Source organism: Ambystoma mexicanum, unplaced genomic scaffold, assembly GCF_040938575.1.
Source record: "Ambystoma mexicanum isolate Mex_15411 unplaced genomic scaffold, UKY_AmexF1_1 Mex_scaf1, whole genome shotgun sequence".
NCBI lineage: Eukaryota > Metazoa > Chordata > Amphibia > Caudata > Ambystomatidae > Ambystoma > Ambystoma mexicanum.
In genome coordinates, this window is record NW_027182324.1 from 3,295,205 (window position 1) to 3,309,476 (window position 14,272).

The 14,272-nt window shown below is 40.8% G+C and overlaps 10 non-coding genes across 10 annotated transcripts; 9 read left to right on the plus strand and 1 right to left on the minus strand.

Annotated features, from left to right (window-relative positions):
- The first annotated feature begins 631 nt into the window (after window positions 1-631).
- TRNAT-AGU (transfer RNA threonine (anticodon AGU)) lies at window positions 632-705 on the plus strand. Its single transcript has one exon. It is a non-coding gene; the product is annotated as a tRNA-Thr (tRNA).
- A 767-nt stretch (window positions 706-1,472) lies between these two features.
- TRNAT-AGU (transfer RNA threonine (anticodon AGU)) lies at window positions 1,473-1,546 on the plus strand. The gene has a single exon. It is a non-coding gene; the product is annotated as a tRNA-Thr (tRNA).
- A 2,447-nt stretch (window positions 1,547-3,993) lies between these two features.
- TRNAT-AGU (transfer RNA threonine (anticodon AGU)) lies at window positions 3,994-4,067 on the plus strand. Its single transcript has one exon. It is a non-coding gene; the product is annotated as a tRNA-Thr (tRNA).
- Window positions 4,068-5,676: 1,609 nt separating this feature from the next.
- TRNAT-AGU (transfer RNA threonine (anticodon AGU)) lies at window positions 5,677-5,750 on the plus strand. Its single transcript has one exon. It is a non-coding gene; the product is annotated as a tRNA-Thr (tRNA).
- Window positions 5,751-6,517: 767 nt separating this feature from the next.
- Window positions 6,518-6,591, plus strand: TRNAT-AGU (transfer RNA threonine (anticodon AGU)). The gene has a single exon. It is a non-coding gene; the product is annotated as a tRNA-Thr (tRNA).
- A 767-nt stretch (window positions 6,592-7,358) lies between these two features.
- On the plus strand, window positions 7,359-7,432 carry TRNAT-AGU (transfer RNA threonine (anticodon AGU)). The gene has a single exon. It is a non-coding gene; the product is annotated as a tRNA-Thr (tRNA).
- Window positions 7,433-8,199: 767 nt separating this feature from the next.
- Window positions 8,200-8,273, plus strand: TRNAT-AGU (transfer RNA threonine (anticodon AGU)). Its single transcript has one exon. It is a non-coding gene; the product is annotated as a tRNA-Thr (tRNA).
- Window positions 8,274-9,881: 1,608 nt separating this feature from the next.
- On the plus strand, window positions 9,882-9,955 carry TRNAT-AGU (transfer RNA threonine (anticodon AGU)). The gene has a single exon. It is a non-coding gene; the product is annotated as a tRNA-Thr (tRNA).
- A 1,606-nt stretch (window positions 9,956-11,561) lies between these two features.
- TRNAT-AGU (transfer RNA threonine (anticodon AGU)) lies at window positions 11,562-11,635 on the plus strand. The gene has a single exon. It is a non-coding gene; the product is annotated as a tRNA-Thr (tRNA).
- Window positions 11,636-13,549: 1,914 nt separating this feature from the next.
- Window positions 13,550-13,622, minus strand: TRNAK-UUU (transfer RNA lysine (anticodon UUU)). The gene has a single exon. It is a non-coding gene; the product is annotated as a tRNA-Lys (tRNA).
- Between the last annotated feature and the right edge of the window lie 650 nt (window positions 13,623-14,272).

Consider the following 14,272-nt stretch of genomic DNA (forward strand, 5'->3'; position numbering starts at 1 on the left):
AGAGTCATATTGCCCAAGGTTGCGATGCCATCAGAAATAGCACATATTAGAATGAGCAATTCATATTTCCTGCTTAATTTTTTGTAAAAGAAGCAAAGGTACGCCTGAACAGGGACTTGAACCCTGGACCCTCAGATTAAAAGTCTGATGCTCTACCGACTGAGCTATCCAGGCACAGGGATCACTGCCCATTTGAAACTTGATTTTCACTCTACAGCACCTCCATACATGGCTACCTCACTGGTCAATAAAGGAAATGAATTACTAGTGCATTACACACATTTTGACACTGGAGACATAACTTTTTTCAGTCATTCCGTATCCAGATATAGAGATTTGCAGCATCTAGGACTTTAATGTTCACCCACTTACGGATTTGAATGTTTTGCCACATTCATGAGTGCAAACTTGCTCCCCAGTAAAGACGAACATGTGCTCCTCAATGCACACACTGGGCAATGCAGTCCACTCTAAATCGACGATTAATGACATGCTCGTTTTGTGCAATGGAGTTTCAGTCAATTGGAAAACATTTTGAAAAGTTATATTGCAACAGAAGCCCAGCCTTAAAAAAGTGGATTTCACTTCTAAATGATTACATGAGGAAGGAAAGGAGACCAGATGCAAAAAAGGTGCTGTGGCTTAGTTGGTTAAAGCGCCTGTCTAGTAAACAGGAGATCCTGAGTTCGAATCTCAGCAGCGCCTGTCTGCTTTTTTTTCGACCAATCTGTCTCCCCAATATTAAAACTTTGTACAAAGATTGCTATTTCATGCTATTTAGAAGCACAGTCAGGCTTGAAATGTTGGCAAAGCATCCAAGAACTCTGGACTCCACTACCTTAGAGTCATATTGCCCAAGGTTGCGATGCCATCAGAAATAGCACATATTAGAATGAGCAATTCATATTTCCTGCTTAATTTTTTGTAAAAGAAGCAAAGGTACGCCTGAACAGGGACTTGAACCCTGGACCCTCAGATTAAAAGTCTGATGCTCTACCGACTGAGCTATCCAGGCACAAGGATCACTGCCCATTTGAAACTTGATTTTCACTCTACAGCACCTCCATACATGGCTACCTCACTGGTCAATAAAGGAAATGAATTACTAGTGCATTACACACATTTTGACACTGGAGACATAACTTTTTTCAGTCATTCCGTATCCAGATATAGAGATTTGCAGCATCTAGGACTTTAATGTTCACCCACTTACGGATTTGAATGTTTTGCCACATTAATGAGTGCAAACTTGCTCCCCAGTAAAGACGAACATGTGCTCCTCAATGCACACACTGGGCAATGCAGTCCACTCTAAATCGACGATTAATGACATGCTCGTTTTGTGCAATGGAGTTTCAGTCAATTGGAAAACATTTTGAAAAGTTATATTGCAACAGAAGCCCAGCCTTAAAAAAGTGGATTTGACTTCTAAATGATTACATGAGGAAGGAAAGGAAACCAGATGCAAAAAAGGTGCTGTGGCTTAGTTGGTTAAAGCGCCTGTCTAGTAAACAGGAGATCCTGAGTTCGAATCTCAGCAGCGCCTGTCTGCTTTTTTTCGACCAATCTGTCTCCCCAATATTAAAACTTTGTACAAAGATTGCTATTTCATGCTATTTAGAAGCACAGTCAGGCTTAATATGTTGGCAAAGCATCCAAGAACTCTGGACTCCACTACCTTAGAGTCATATTGCCCAAGGTTGCGATGCCATCAGAAATAGCACATATTAGAATGAGCAATTCATATTTCCTGCTTAATTTTTTGTAAAAGAAGCAAAGGTACGCCTGAACAGGGACTTGAACCCTGGACCCTCAGATTAAAAGTCTGATGCTCTACCGACTGAGCTATCCAGGCAGATGGATCACTGCCATTTGAAACTTGATTTTCACTCTACAGCACCTCCATACATGGCTACCTCACTGGTCAATAAAGGAAATGAATTACTAGTGCATTACACACATTTTGACACTGGAGACATAACTTTTTTCAGTCATTCCGTATCCAGATATAGAGATTTGCAGCATCTAGGACTTTAATGTTCACCCACTTACGGATTTGAATGTTTTGCCACATTAATGAGTGCAAACTTGCTCCCCAGTAAAGACGAACATGTGCTCCTCAATGCACACACTGGGCAATGCAGTCCACTCTAAATCGACGATTAATGACATGCTCGTTTTGTGCAATGGAGTTTCAGTCAATTGGAAAACATTTTGAAAAGTTATATTGCAACAGAAGCCCAGCCTTAAAAAAGTGGATTTCACTTCTAAATGATTACATGAGGAAGGAAAGGAGACCAGATGCAAAAAAGGTGCTGTGGCTTAGTTGGTTAAAGCCCCTGTCTAGTAAACAGGAGATCCTGAGTTCGAATCTCAGCAGCGCCTGTCTGCTTTTTTTTCGACCAATCTGTCTCCCCAATATTAAAACTTTGTACAAAGATTGCTGTTTCATGCTATTTAGAAGCAAAGTCAGGCTTGAAATGTTGGCAAAGCATCCAAGAACTCTGGACTCCACTACCTTAGAGTCATATTGCCCAAGGTTGCGATGCCATCAGAAATAGCACATATTAGAATGAGCAATTCATATTTCCTGCTTAATTTTTTGTAAAAGAAGCAAAGGTACGCCTGAACAGGGACTTGAACCCTGGACCCTCAGATTAAAAGTATGATGCTCTACCGACTGAGCTATCCAGGCACAAGGATCACTGCCCATTTGAAACTTGATTTTCACTCTACAGCACCTCCATACATGGCTACCTCACTGGTCAATAAAGGAAATGAATTACTAGTGCATTACACACATTTTGACACTGGAGACATAACTTTTTTCAGTCATTCCGTATCCAGATATAGAGATTTGCAGCATCTAAGAATTTAATGTTCACCCACTTACGGATTTGAATGTTTTGCCACATTAATGAGTGCAAACTTGCTCCCCAGTAAAGACGAACATGTGCTCCTCAATGCACACACTGGGCAATGCAGTCCACTCTAAATCGACGATTAATGACATGCTCGTTTTGTGCAATGGAGTTTCAGTCAATTGGAAAACATTTTGAAAAGTTATATTGCAACAGAAGCCCAGCCTTAAAAAAGTGGATTTCACTTCTAAATGATTACATGAGGAAGGAAAGGAGACCAGATGCAAAAAAGGTGCTGTGGCTTAGTTGGTTAAAGCCCCTGTCTAGTAAACAGGAGATCCTGAGTTCGAATCTCAGCAGCGCCTGTCTGCTTTTTTTTCGACCAATCTGTCTCCCCAATATTAAAACTTTGTACAAAGATTGCTGTTTCATGCTATTTAGAAGCAAAGTCAGGCTTGAAATGTTGGCAAAGCATCCAAGAACTCTGGACTCCACTACCTTAGAGTCATATTGCCCAAGGTTGCGATGCCATCAGAAATAGCACATATTAGAATGAGCAATTCATATTTCCTGCTAAATTTTTTGTAAAAGAAGCAAAGATACGCCTGAACAGGGACTTGAACCCTGGACCCTCAGATTAAAAGTCTGATGCTCTACCGACTGAGCTATCCAGGCACAAGGATCACTGCCCATTTGAAACTTGATTTTCACTCTACAGCACCTCCATACATGGCTACCTCACTGGTCAATAAAGGAAATGAATTACTAGTGCATTACACACATTTTGACACTGGAGACATAACTTTTTTCAGTCATTCCGTATCCAGATATAGAGATTTGCAGCATCTAGGACTTTAATGTTCACCCACTTACGGATTTGAATGTTTTGCCACATTCATGAGTGCAAACTTGCTCCCCAGTAAAGACGAACATGTGCTCCTCAATGCACACACTGGGCAATGCAGTCCACTCTAAATCGACGATTAATGACATGCTCGTTTTGTGCAATGGAGTTTCAGTCAATTGGAAAACATTTTGAAAAGTTATATTGCAACAGAAGCCCAGCCTTAAAAAAGTGGATTTCACTTCTAAATGATTACATGAGGAAGGAAAGGAGACCAGATGCAAAAAAGGTGCTGTGGCTTAGTTGGTTAAAGCGCCTGTCTAGTAAACAGGAGATCCTGAGTTCGAATCTCAGCAGCGCCTGTCTGCTTTTTTTTCGACCAATCTGTCTCCCCAATATTAAAACTTTGTACAAAGATTGCTATTTCATGCTATTTAGAAGCACAGTCAGGCTTGAAATGTTGGCAAAGCATCCAAGAACTCTGGACTCCACTACCTTAGAATCATATTGCCCAAGGTTGCGATGCCATCAGAAATAGCACATATTAGAATGAGCAATTCATATTTCCTGCTTAATTTTTTGTAAAAGAAGCAAAGGTACGCCTGAACAGGGACTTGAACCCTGGACCCTCAGATTAAAAGTCTGATGCTCTACCGACTGAGCTATCCAGGCACAAGGATCGCTGCCCATTTGAAACTTGATTTTCACTCTACAGCACCTCCATACATGGCTACCTCACTGGTCAATAAAGGAAATGAATTACTAGTGCATTACACACATTTTGACACTGGAGACATAACTTTTTTCAGTCATTCCGTATCCAGATATAGAGATTTGCAGCATCTAGGACTTTAATGTTCACCCACTTACGGATTTGAATGTTTTGCCACATTCATGAGTGCAAAATTGCTCCCCAGTAAAGGCGAACATGTGCTCCTCAATACACACACTGGGCAATGCAGTCCACTCTAAATCAACGATTAATGACATGCTCGTTTTGTGCAATGGAGTTTCAGTCAATTGGAAAACATTTTGTAAAGTTATATTGCAACAGAAGCCCAGCCTTAAAAAAAGTGGATTTCACTTCTAAATGATTACATGAGGAAGGACAGGAGATCAGATGCAAAAGAGGTGCTGTGGCTTAGTTGGTTAAAGCGCCTGTCTAGTAAACTGGAGATCCTGAGTTCGAACCTCAGCAGCGCCTGTCTGCTTTTTTTTCGACCAATCTGTCTCCCCAATATTAAAACTTTGTACAAAGATTGTTATTTCATGCTATTTAGAAGCACAGTCAGGCTTGAAATGTTGGCAAAGCATCCAAGAATTCTGGACTCCACTACCTTAGAGTCATATTGCCCAAGGTTGCTATGCCATCAGAAATAGCACATATTAGAATGAGCAATTCATATTTCCTGCTAAATTTTTTGTAAAAGAAGCAAAGGTACGCCTGAACAGGGACTTGAACCCTGGACCCTCAGATTAAAAGTCCGATGCTCTACCGACTGAGCTATCCAGGCACAAGGATCACTGCCCATTTGAAACTTGATTTTCACTCTACAGCACCTCCATACATGGCTACCTCACTGGTCAATAAAGGAAATGAATTACTAGTGCATTACACACATTTTGACACTGGAGACATAACTTTTTTCAGTCATTCCGTATCCAGATATAGAGATTTGCAGCATCTAGGACTTTAATGTTCACCCACTTACGGATTTGAATGTTTTGCCACATTCATGAGTGCAAACTTGCCCCCCAGTAAAGACGAACATGTGCTCCTCAATGCACACACTGGGCAATGCAGTCCACTCTAAATCGACGATTAATGACATGCTCGTTTTGTGCAATGGAGTTTCAGTCAATTGGAAAACATTTTGAAAAGTTATATTGCAACAGAAGCCCAGCCTTAAAAAAGTGGATTTCACTTCTGATTGATTACATGAGGAAGGAAAGGAGACCAGATGCAAAAAAGGTGCTGTGGCTTAGTTGGTTAAAGCGCCTGTCTAGTAAACAGGAGATCCTGAGTTCGAATCTCAGCAGCGCCTGTCTGCTTTTTTTTCGACCAATCTGTCTCCCCAATATTAAAACTTTGTACAAAGATTGCTATTTCATGCTATTTAGAAGCACAGTCAGGCTTGAAATGTTGGCAAAGCATCCAAGAACTCTGGACTCCACTACCTTAGAGTCATATTGCCCAAGGTTGCGATGCCATCAGAAATAGCACATATTAGAATGAGCAATTCATATTTCCTGCTTAATTTTTTGTAAAAGAAGCAAAGGTACGCCTGAACAGGGACTTGAACCCTGGACCCTCAGATTAAAAGTCTGATGCTCTACCGACTGAGCTATCCAGGCAGATGGATCACTGCCATTTGAAACTTGATTTTCACTCTACAGCACCTCCATACATGGCTACCTCACTGGTCAATAAAGGAAATGAATTACTAGTGCATTACACACATTTTGACACTGGAGACATAACTTTTTTCAGTCATTCCGTATCCAGATATAGAGATTTGCAGCATCTAGGACTTTAATGTTCACCCACTTACGGATTTGAATGTTTTGCCACATTCATGAGTGCAAACTTGCTCCCCAGTAAAGACGAACATGTGCTCCTCAATGCACACACTGGGCAATGCAGTCCTCTCTAAATCGACGATTAATGACATGCTCGTTTTGTGCAATGGAGTTTCAGTCAATTGGAAAACATTTTGTAAAGTTATATTGCAACAGAAGCCCAGCCTTAAAAAAAGTGGATTTCACTTCTAAATGATTACATGAGGAAGGACAGGAGATCAGATGCAAAAGAGGTGCTGTGGCTTAGTTGGTTAAAGCGCCTGTCTAGTAAACAGGAGATCCTGAGTTCGAATCTCAGCAGCGCCTGTCTGCTTTTTTTTCGACCAATCTGTCTCCCCAATATTAAAACTTTGTACAAAGATTGTTATTTCATGCTATTTAGAAGCACAGTCAGGCTTGAAATGTTGGCAAAGCATCCAAGAACTCTGGACTCCACTACCTTAGAGTCATATTGCCCAAGGTTGCGATGCCATCAGAAATAGCACATATTAGAATGAGCAATTCATATTTCCTGCTTAATTTTTTGTAAAAGAAGCAAAGGTACGCCTGAACAGGGACTTGAACCCTGGACCCTCAGATTAAAAGTCTGATGCTCTACCGACTGAGCTATCCAGGCACAGGGATCACGGCCCATTTGAAACTTGATTTTCACTCTACAGCACCTCCATACATGGCTACCTCACTGGTCATTAAAGGAAATGAATTACTAGTGCATTACACACATTTTGACACTGGAGACATAACTTTTTTCAGTCATTCCGTATCCAGATATAGAGATTTGCAGCATCTAGGACTTTAATGTTCACCCACTTAGGGATTTGAATGTTTTGCCACATTCATGAGTGCAAACTTGCTCCCCAGTAAAGACGAACATGTGCTCCTCAATGCACACAATGGGCAATGCAGTCCACTCTAAATCGACGATTAATGACATGCTCGTTTTGTGCAATGGAGTTTCAGTCAATTGGAAAACATTTTGAAAAGTTATATTGCAACAGAAGCCCAGCCTTAAAAAAGTGGATTTCACTTCTAAATGATTACATGAGGAAGGAAAGGAGACCAGATGCAAAAAAGGTGCTGTGGCTTAGTTGGTTAAAGCGCCTGTCTAGTAAACAGGAGATCCTGAGTTCGAATCTCAGCAGCGCCTGTCTGCTTTTTTTTCGACCAATCTGTCTCCCCAATATTAAAACTTTGTACAAAGATTGCTATTTCATGCTATTTAGAAGCACAGTCAGGCTTGAAATGTTGGCAAAGCATCCAAGAACTCTGGACTCCACTACCTTAGAGTTATATTGCCCAAGGTTGCGATGCCATCAGAAATAGCACATATTAGAATGAGCAATTCATATTTCCTGCTTAATTTTTTGTAAAAGAAGCAAAGGTACGCCTGAACAGGAACTTGAACCCTGGACCCTCAGATTAAAAGTCTGATGCTCTACCGACTGAGCTATCCAGGCACAGGGATCACTGCCCATTTGAAACTTGATTTTCACTCTACAGCACCTCCATACATGGCTACCTCACTGGTCAATAAAGGAAATGAATTACTAGTGCATTACACACATTTTGACACTGGAGACATAACTTTTTTCAGTCATTCCGTATCCAGATATAGAGATTTGCAGCATCTAGGACTTTAATGTTCACCCACTTACGGATTTGAATGTTTTGCCACATTCATGAGTGCAAACTAGCTCCCCAGTAGAGACGAACATGTGCTCCTCAATGCACACACTGGGCAATGCAGTCCACTCTAAATCGACGATTAATGACATGCTCGTTTTGTGCAATGGAGTTTCAGTCAATTGGAAAACATTTTGAAAAGTTATATTGCAACAGAAGCCCAGCCTTAAAAAAGTGGATTTCACTTCTAAATGATTACATGAGGAAGGAAAGGAGACCAGATGCAAAAAAGGTGCTGTGGCTTAGTTGGTTAAAGCGCCTGTCTAGTAAACAGGAGATCCTGAGTTCGAATCTCAGCAGCGCCTGTCTGCTTTTTTTTCGACCAATCTGTCTCCCCAATATTAAAACTTTGTACAAAGATTGCTATTTCATGCTATTTAGAAGCACAGTCAGGCTTGAAATGTTGGCAAAGCATCCAAGAACTCTGGACTCCACTACCTTAGAGTCATATTGCCCAAGGTTGCGATGCCATCAGAAATAGCACATATTAGAATGAGCAATTCATATTTCCTGCTTAATTTTTTGTAAAAGAAGCAAAGGTACGCCTGAACAGGGACTTGAACCCTGGACCCTCAGATTAAAAGTCTGATGCTCTACCGACTGAGCTATCCAGGCACAGGGATCACTGCCCATTTGAAACTTGATTTTCACTCTACAGCACCTCCATACATGGCTACCTCACTGGTCAATAAAGGAAATGAATTACTAGTGCATTACACACATTTTGACACTGGAGACATAACTTTTTTCAGTCATTCCGTATCCAGATATAGAGATTTGCAGCATCTAGGACTTTAATGTTCACCCACTTACGGATTTGAATGTTTTGCCACATTCATGAGTGCAAACTTGCTCCCCAGTAAAGACGAACATGTGCTCCTCAATGCACACACTGGGCAATGCAGTCCACTCTAAATCGACGATTAATGACATGCTCGTTTTGTGCAATGGAGTTTCAGTCAATTGGAAAACATTTTGAAAAGTTATATTGCAACAGAAGCCCAGCCTTAAAAAAGTGGATTTCACTTCTAAATGATTACATGAGGAAGGAAAGGAGACCAGATGCAAAAAAGGTGCTGTGGCTTAGTTGGTTAAAGCGCCTGTCTAGTAAACAGGAGATCCTGAGTTTGAATCTCAGCAGCGCCTGTCTGCTTTTTTTTCGACCAATCTGTCTCCCCAATATTAAAACTTTGTACAAAGATTGCTATTTCATGCTATTTAGAAGCACAGTCAGGCTTGAAATGTTGGCAAAGCATCCAAGAACTCTGGACTCCACTACCTTAGAGTCATATTGCCCAAGGTTGCGATGCCATCAGAAATAGCACATATTAGAATGAGCAATTCATATTTCCTGCTTAATTTTTTGTAAAAGAAGCAAAGGTACGCCTGAACAGGGACTTGAACCCTGGACCCTCAGATTAAAAGTCTGATGCTCTACCGACTGAGCTATCCAGGCACAAGGATCACTGCCCATTTGAAACTTGATTTTCACTCTACAGCACCTCCATACATGGCTACCTCACTGGTCAATAAAGGAAATGAATTACTAGTGCATTACACACATTTTGACACTTGAGACATAACTTTTTTCAGTCATTCCGTATCCAGATATAGAGATTTGCAGCATCTAGGACTTTAATGTTCACCCACTTACGGATTTGAATGTTTTGCCACATTAATGAGTGCAAACTTGCTCCCCAGTAAAGACGAACATGTGCTCCTCAATGCACACACTGGGCAATGCAGTCCACTCTAAATCGACGATTAATGACATGCTCGTTTTGTGCAATGGAGTTTCAGTCAATTGGAAAACATTTTGAAAAGTTATATTGCAACAGAAGCCCAGCCTTAAAAAAGTGGATTTGACTTCTAAATGATTACATGAGGAAGGAAAGAAAACCAGATGCAAAAAAGGTGCTGTGGCTTAGTTGGTTAAAGCGCCTGTCTAGTAAACAGGAGATCCTGAGTTCGAATCTCAGCAGCGCCTGTCTGCTTTTTTTCGACCAATCTGTCTCCCCAATATTAAAACTTTGTACAAAGATTGCTATTTCATGCTATTTAGAAGCACAGTCAGGCTTAATATGTTGGCAAAGCATCCAAGAACTCTGGACTCCACTACCTTAGAGTCATATTGCCCAAGGTTGCGATGCCATCAGAAATAGCACATATTAGAATGAGCAATTCATATTTCCTGCTTAATTTTTTGTAAAAGAAGCAAAGGTACGCCTGAACAGGGACTTGAACCCTGGACCCTCAGATTAAAAGTCTGATGCTCTACCGACTGAGCTATCCAGGCAGATGGATCACTGCCATTTGAAACTTGATTTTCACTCTACAGCACCTCCATACATGGCTACCTCACTGGTCAATAAAGGAAATGAATTACTAGTGCATTACACACATTTTGACACTGGAGACATAACTTTTTTCAGTCATTCCGTATCCAGATATAGAGATTTGCAGCATCTAGGACTTTAATGTTCACCCACTTACGGATTTGAATGTTTTGCCACATTAATGAGTGCAAACTTGCTCCCCAGTAAAGACGAACATGTGCTCCTCAATGCACACACTGGGCAATGCAGTCCACTCTAAATCGACGATTAATGACATGCTCGTTTTGTGCAATGGAGTTTCAGTCAATTGGAAAACATTTTGAAAAGTTATATTGCAACAGAAGCCCAGCCTTAAAAAAGTGGATTTCACTTCTAAATGATTACATGAGGAAGGAAAGGAGACCAGATGCAAAAAAGGTGCTGTGGCTTAGTTGATTAAAGCCCCTGTCTAGTAAACAGGAGATCCTGAGTTCGAATCTCAGCAGCGCCTGTCTGCTTTTTTTTCGACCAATCTGTCTCCCCAATATTAAAACTTTGTACAAAGATTGCTGTTTCATGCTATTTAGAAGCAAAGTCAGGCTTGAAATGTTGGCAAAGCATCCAAGAACTCTGGACTCCACTACCTTAGAGTCATATTGCCCAAGGTTGCGATGCCATCAGAAATAGCACATATTAGAATGAGCAATTCATATTTCCTGCTTAATTTTTTGTAAAAGAAGCAAAGGTACGCCTGAACAGGGACTTGAACCCTGGACCCTCAGATTAAAAGTATGATGCTCTACCGACTGAGCTATCCAGGCACAAGGATCACTGCCCATTTGAAACTTGATTTTCACTCTACAGCACCTCCATACATGGCTACCTCACTGGTCAATAAAGGAAATGAATTACTAGTGCATTACACACATTTTGACACTGGAGACATAACTTTTTTCAGTCATTCCGTATCCAGATATAGAGATTTGCAGCATCTAAGAATTTAATGTTCACCCACTTACGGATTTGAATGTTTTGCCACATTAATGAGTGCAAACTTGCTCCCCAGTAAAGACGAACATGTGCTCCTCAATGCACACACTGGGCAATGCAGTCCACTCTAAATCGACGATTAATGACATGCTCGTTTTGTGCAATGGAGTTTCAGTCAATTGGAAAACATTTTGAAAAGTTATATTGCAACAGAAGCCCAGCCTTTAAAAAGTGGATTTCACTTCTAAATGATTACATGAGGAAGGAAAGGAGACCAGATGCAAAAAAGGTGCTGTGGCTTAGTTGGTTAAAGCGCCTGTCTAGTAAACAGGAGATCCTGAGTTCGAATCTCAGCAGCGCCTGTCTGCTTTTTTTCGACCAATCTGTCTCCCCAATATTAAAACTTTGTACAAAGATTGCTATTTCATGCTATTTAGAAGCACAGTCAGGCTTAATATGTTGGCAAAGCATCCAAGAACTCTGGACTCCACTACCTTAGAGTCATATTGCCCAAGGTTGCGATGCCATCAGAAATAGCACATATTAGAATGAGCAATTCATATTTCCTGCTTAATTTTTTGTAAAAGAAGCAAAGGTACGCCTGAACAGGGACTTGAACCCTGGACCCTCAGATTAAAAGTCTGATGGTCTACCGACTGAGCTATCCAGGTAGATGGATCACTGCCATTTGAAACTTGATTTTCACTCTACAGCACCTCCATACATGGCTACCTCACTGGTCAATAAAGGAAATGAATTACTAGTGCATTACACACATTTTGACACTGGAGACATAACTTTTTTCAGTCATTCCGTATCCAGATATAGAGATTTGCAGCATCTAGGACTTTAATGTTCACCCACTTACGGATTTGAATGTTTTGCCACATTCATGAGTGCAAACTTGCTCCCCAGTAAAGACGAACATGTGCTCCTCAATGCACACACTGGGCAATGCAGTCCACTCTAAATCGACGATTAATGACATGCTCGTTTTGTGCAATGGAGTTTCAGTGAATTGGAAAACATTTTGTAAAGTTATATTGCAACAGAAGCCCAGCCTTAAAAAAAGTGGATTTCACTTCTAAATGATTACATGAGGAAGGACAGGAGATCAGATGCAAAAGAGGTGCTGTGGCTTAGTTGGTTAAAGCGCCTGTCGAGTAAACAGGAGATCCTGAGTTCGAATCTCAGCAGCGCCTGTCTGCTTTTTTTTCGACCAATCTGTCTCCCCAATATTAAAACTTTGTACAAAGATTATTTCATGCTATTTAGAAGCACAGTCAGGCTTGAAACGTTGGCAAAGCATCCAAGAATTCTGGACTCCACTACATTAGAGTCATATTGCCCAAGGTTGCGATGCCATCAGAAATAGCACATATTAGAATGAGCAATTCATATTTCCTGCTAAATTTTTTGTAAAAGAAGCAAAGATACACCTGAACAGGGACTTGAACCCTGGACCCTCAGATTAAAAGTCTGATGCTCTACCAACTGAGCTATCCAGGCACAGGGATCACTGCCCATTTGAAACTTGATTTTCACTCTACAGCACCTCCATACATGGCTACCTCACTGGTCAATAAAGGAAAAGAATTACTAGTGCATTACACACATTTTGACACTGGAGACATAACTTTTTTCAGTCATTCCGTATCCAGATATAGAGATTTGCAGCATCTAGGACTTTAATGTTCACCCACTTACGGATTTGAATGTTTTGCCACATTAATGAGTGCAAACTTGCTCCCCAGTAAAGACGAACATGTGCTCCTCAATGCACACACTGGGCAATGCAGTCCACTCTAAATCGACGATTAATGACATGCTCGTTTTGTGCAATGGAGTTTCAGTCAATTGGAAAACATTTTGAAAAGTTATATTGCAACAGAAGCCCAGCCTTAAAAAAGTTGATTTCACTTCTAAATGATTACATGAGGAAGGAAAGGAGACCAGATGCAAAAAAGGTGCTGTGGCTTAGTTGGTTAAAGCGCCTGCCTAGTAAACAGGAGATCCTGAGTTCGAATCTCAGCAGCGCCTGTCTGCTTTTTTTCGACCAATCTGTCTCCCCAATATTAAAACTTTGTACAAAGATTGCTATTTCATGCTATTTAGAAGCACAGTCAGGCTTGATATGTTGGCAAAGCATCCAAGAACTCTGGACTCCACTACCTTAGAGTCATATTGCCCAAGGTTGCGATGCCATCAGAAATAGCACATATTAGAATGAGCAATTCATATTTCCTGCTTAATTTTTTGTAAAAGAAGCAAAGGTACGCCTGGACAGGGACTTGAACCCTGGACCCTCAGATTAAAAGTCTGATGCTCTACCGACTGAGCTATCCAGGCACAAGGATCACTGCCCATTTGAAACTTGATTTTCACTCTACAGCACCTCCATACATGGCTACCTCACTGGTCAATAAAGGAAATGAATTACTAGTGCATTACACACATTTTGACACTGGAGACATAACTTTTTTCAGTCATTCCGTATCCAGATATAGAGATTTGCAGCATCTAGGACTTTAATGTTCACCCACTTACGGATTTGAATATTTTGCCACATTCATGAGTGCAAACTTGCTCCCCAGTAAAGACGAACATGTGCTCCTCAATGCACACACTGGGCAATGCAGTCCACTCTAAATCGACGATTAATGACATGCTCGTTTTGTGCAATGGCGTTTCAGTCAATTGGAAAACATTTTGAAAAGTTATATTGCAACAGAAGCCCAGCCTTAAAAAAGTGGATTTCACTTCTAAATGATTACATGAGGAAGGAAAGGAGACCAGATGCAAAAAAGGTGCTGTGGCTTAGTTGGTTAAAGCGCCTGTCTAGTAAATAGGAGATCCTGAGTTCGAATCTCAGCAGCGCCTGTCTGCTTTTTTTTCGACCAATCTGTCTCCCCAATATTAAAACTTTGTACAAAGATTGCTATTTCATGCTATTTAGAAGCACAGTCAGGCTTGAAATGTTGGCAAAGCATCCAAGAACT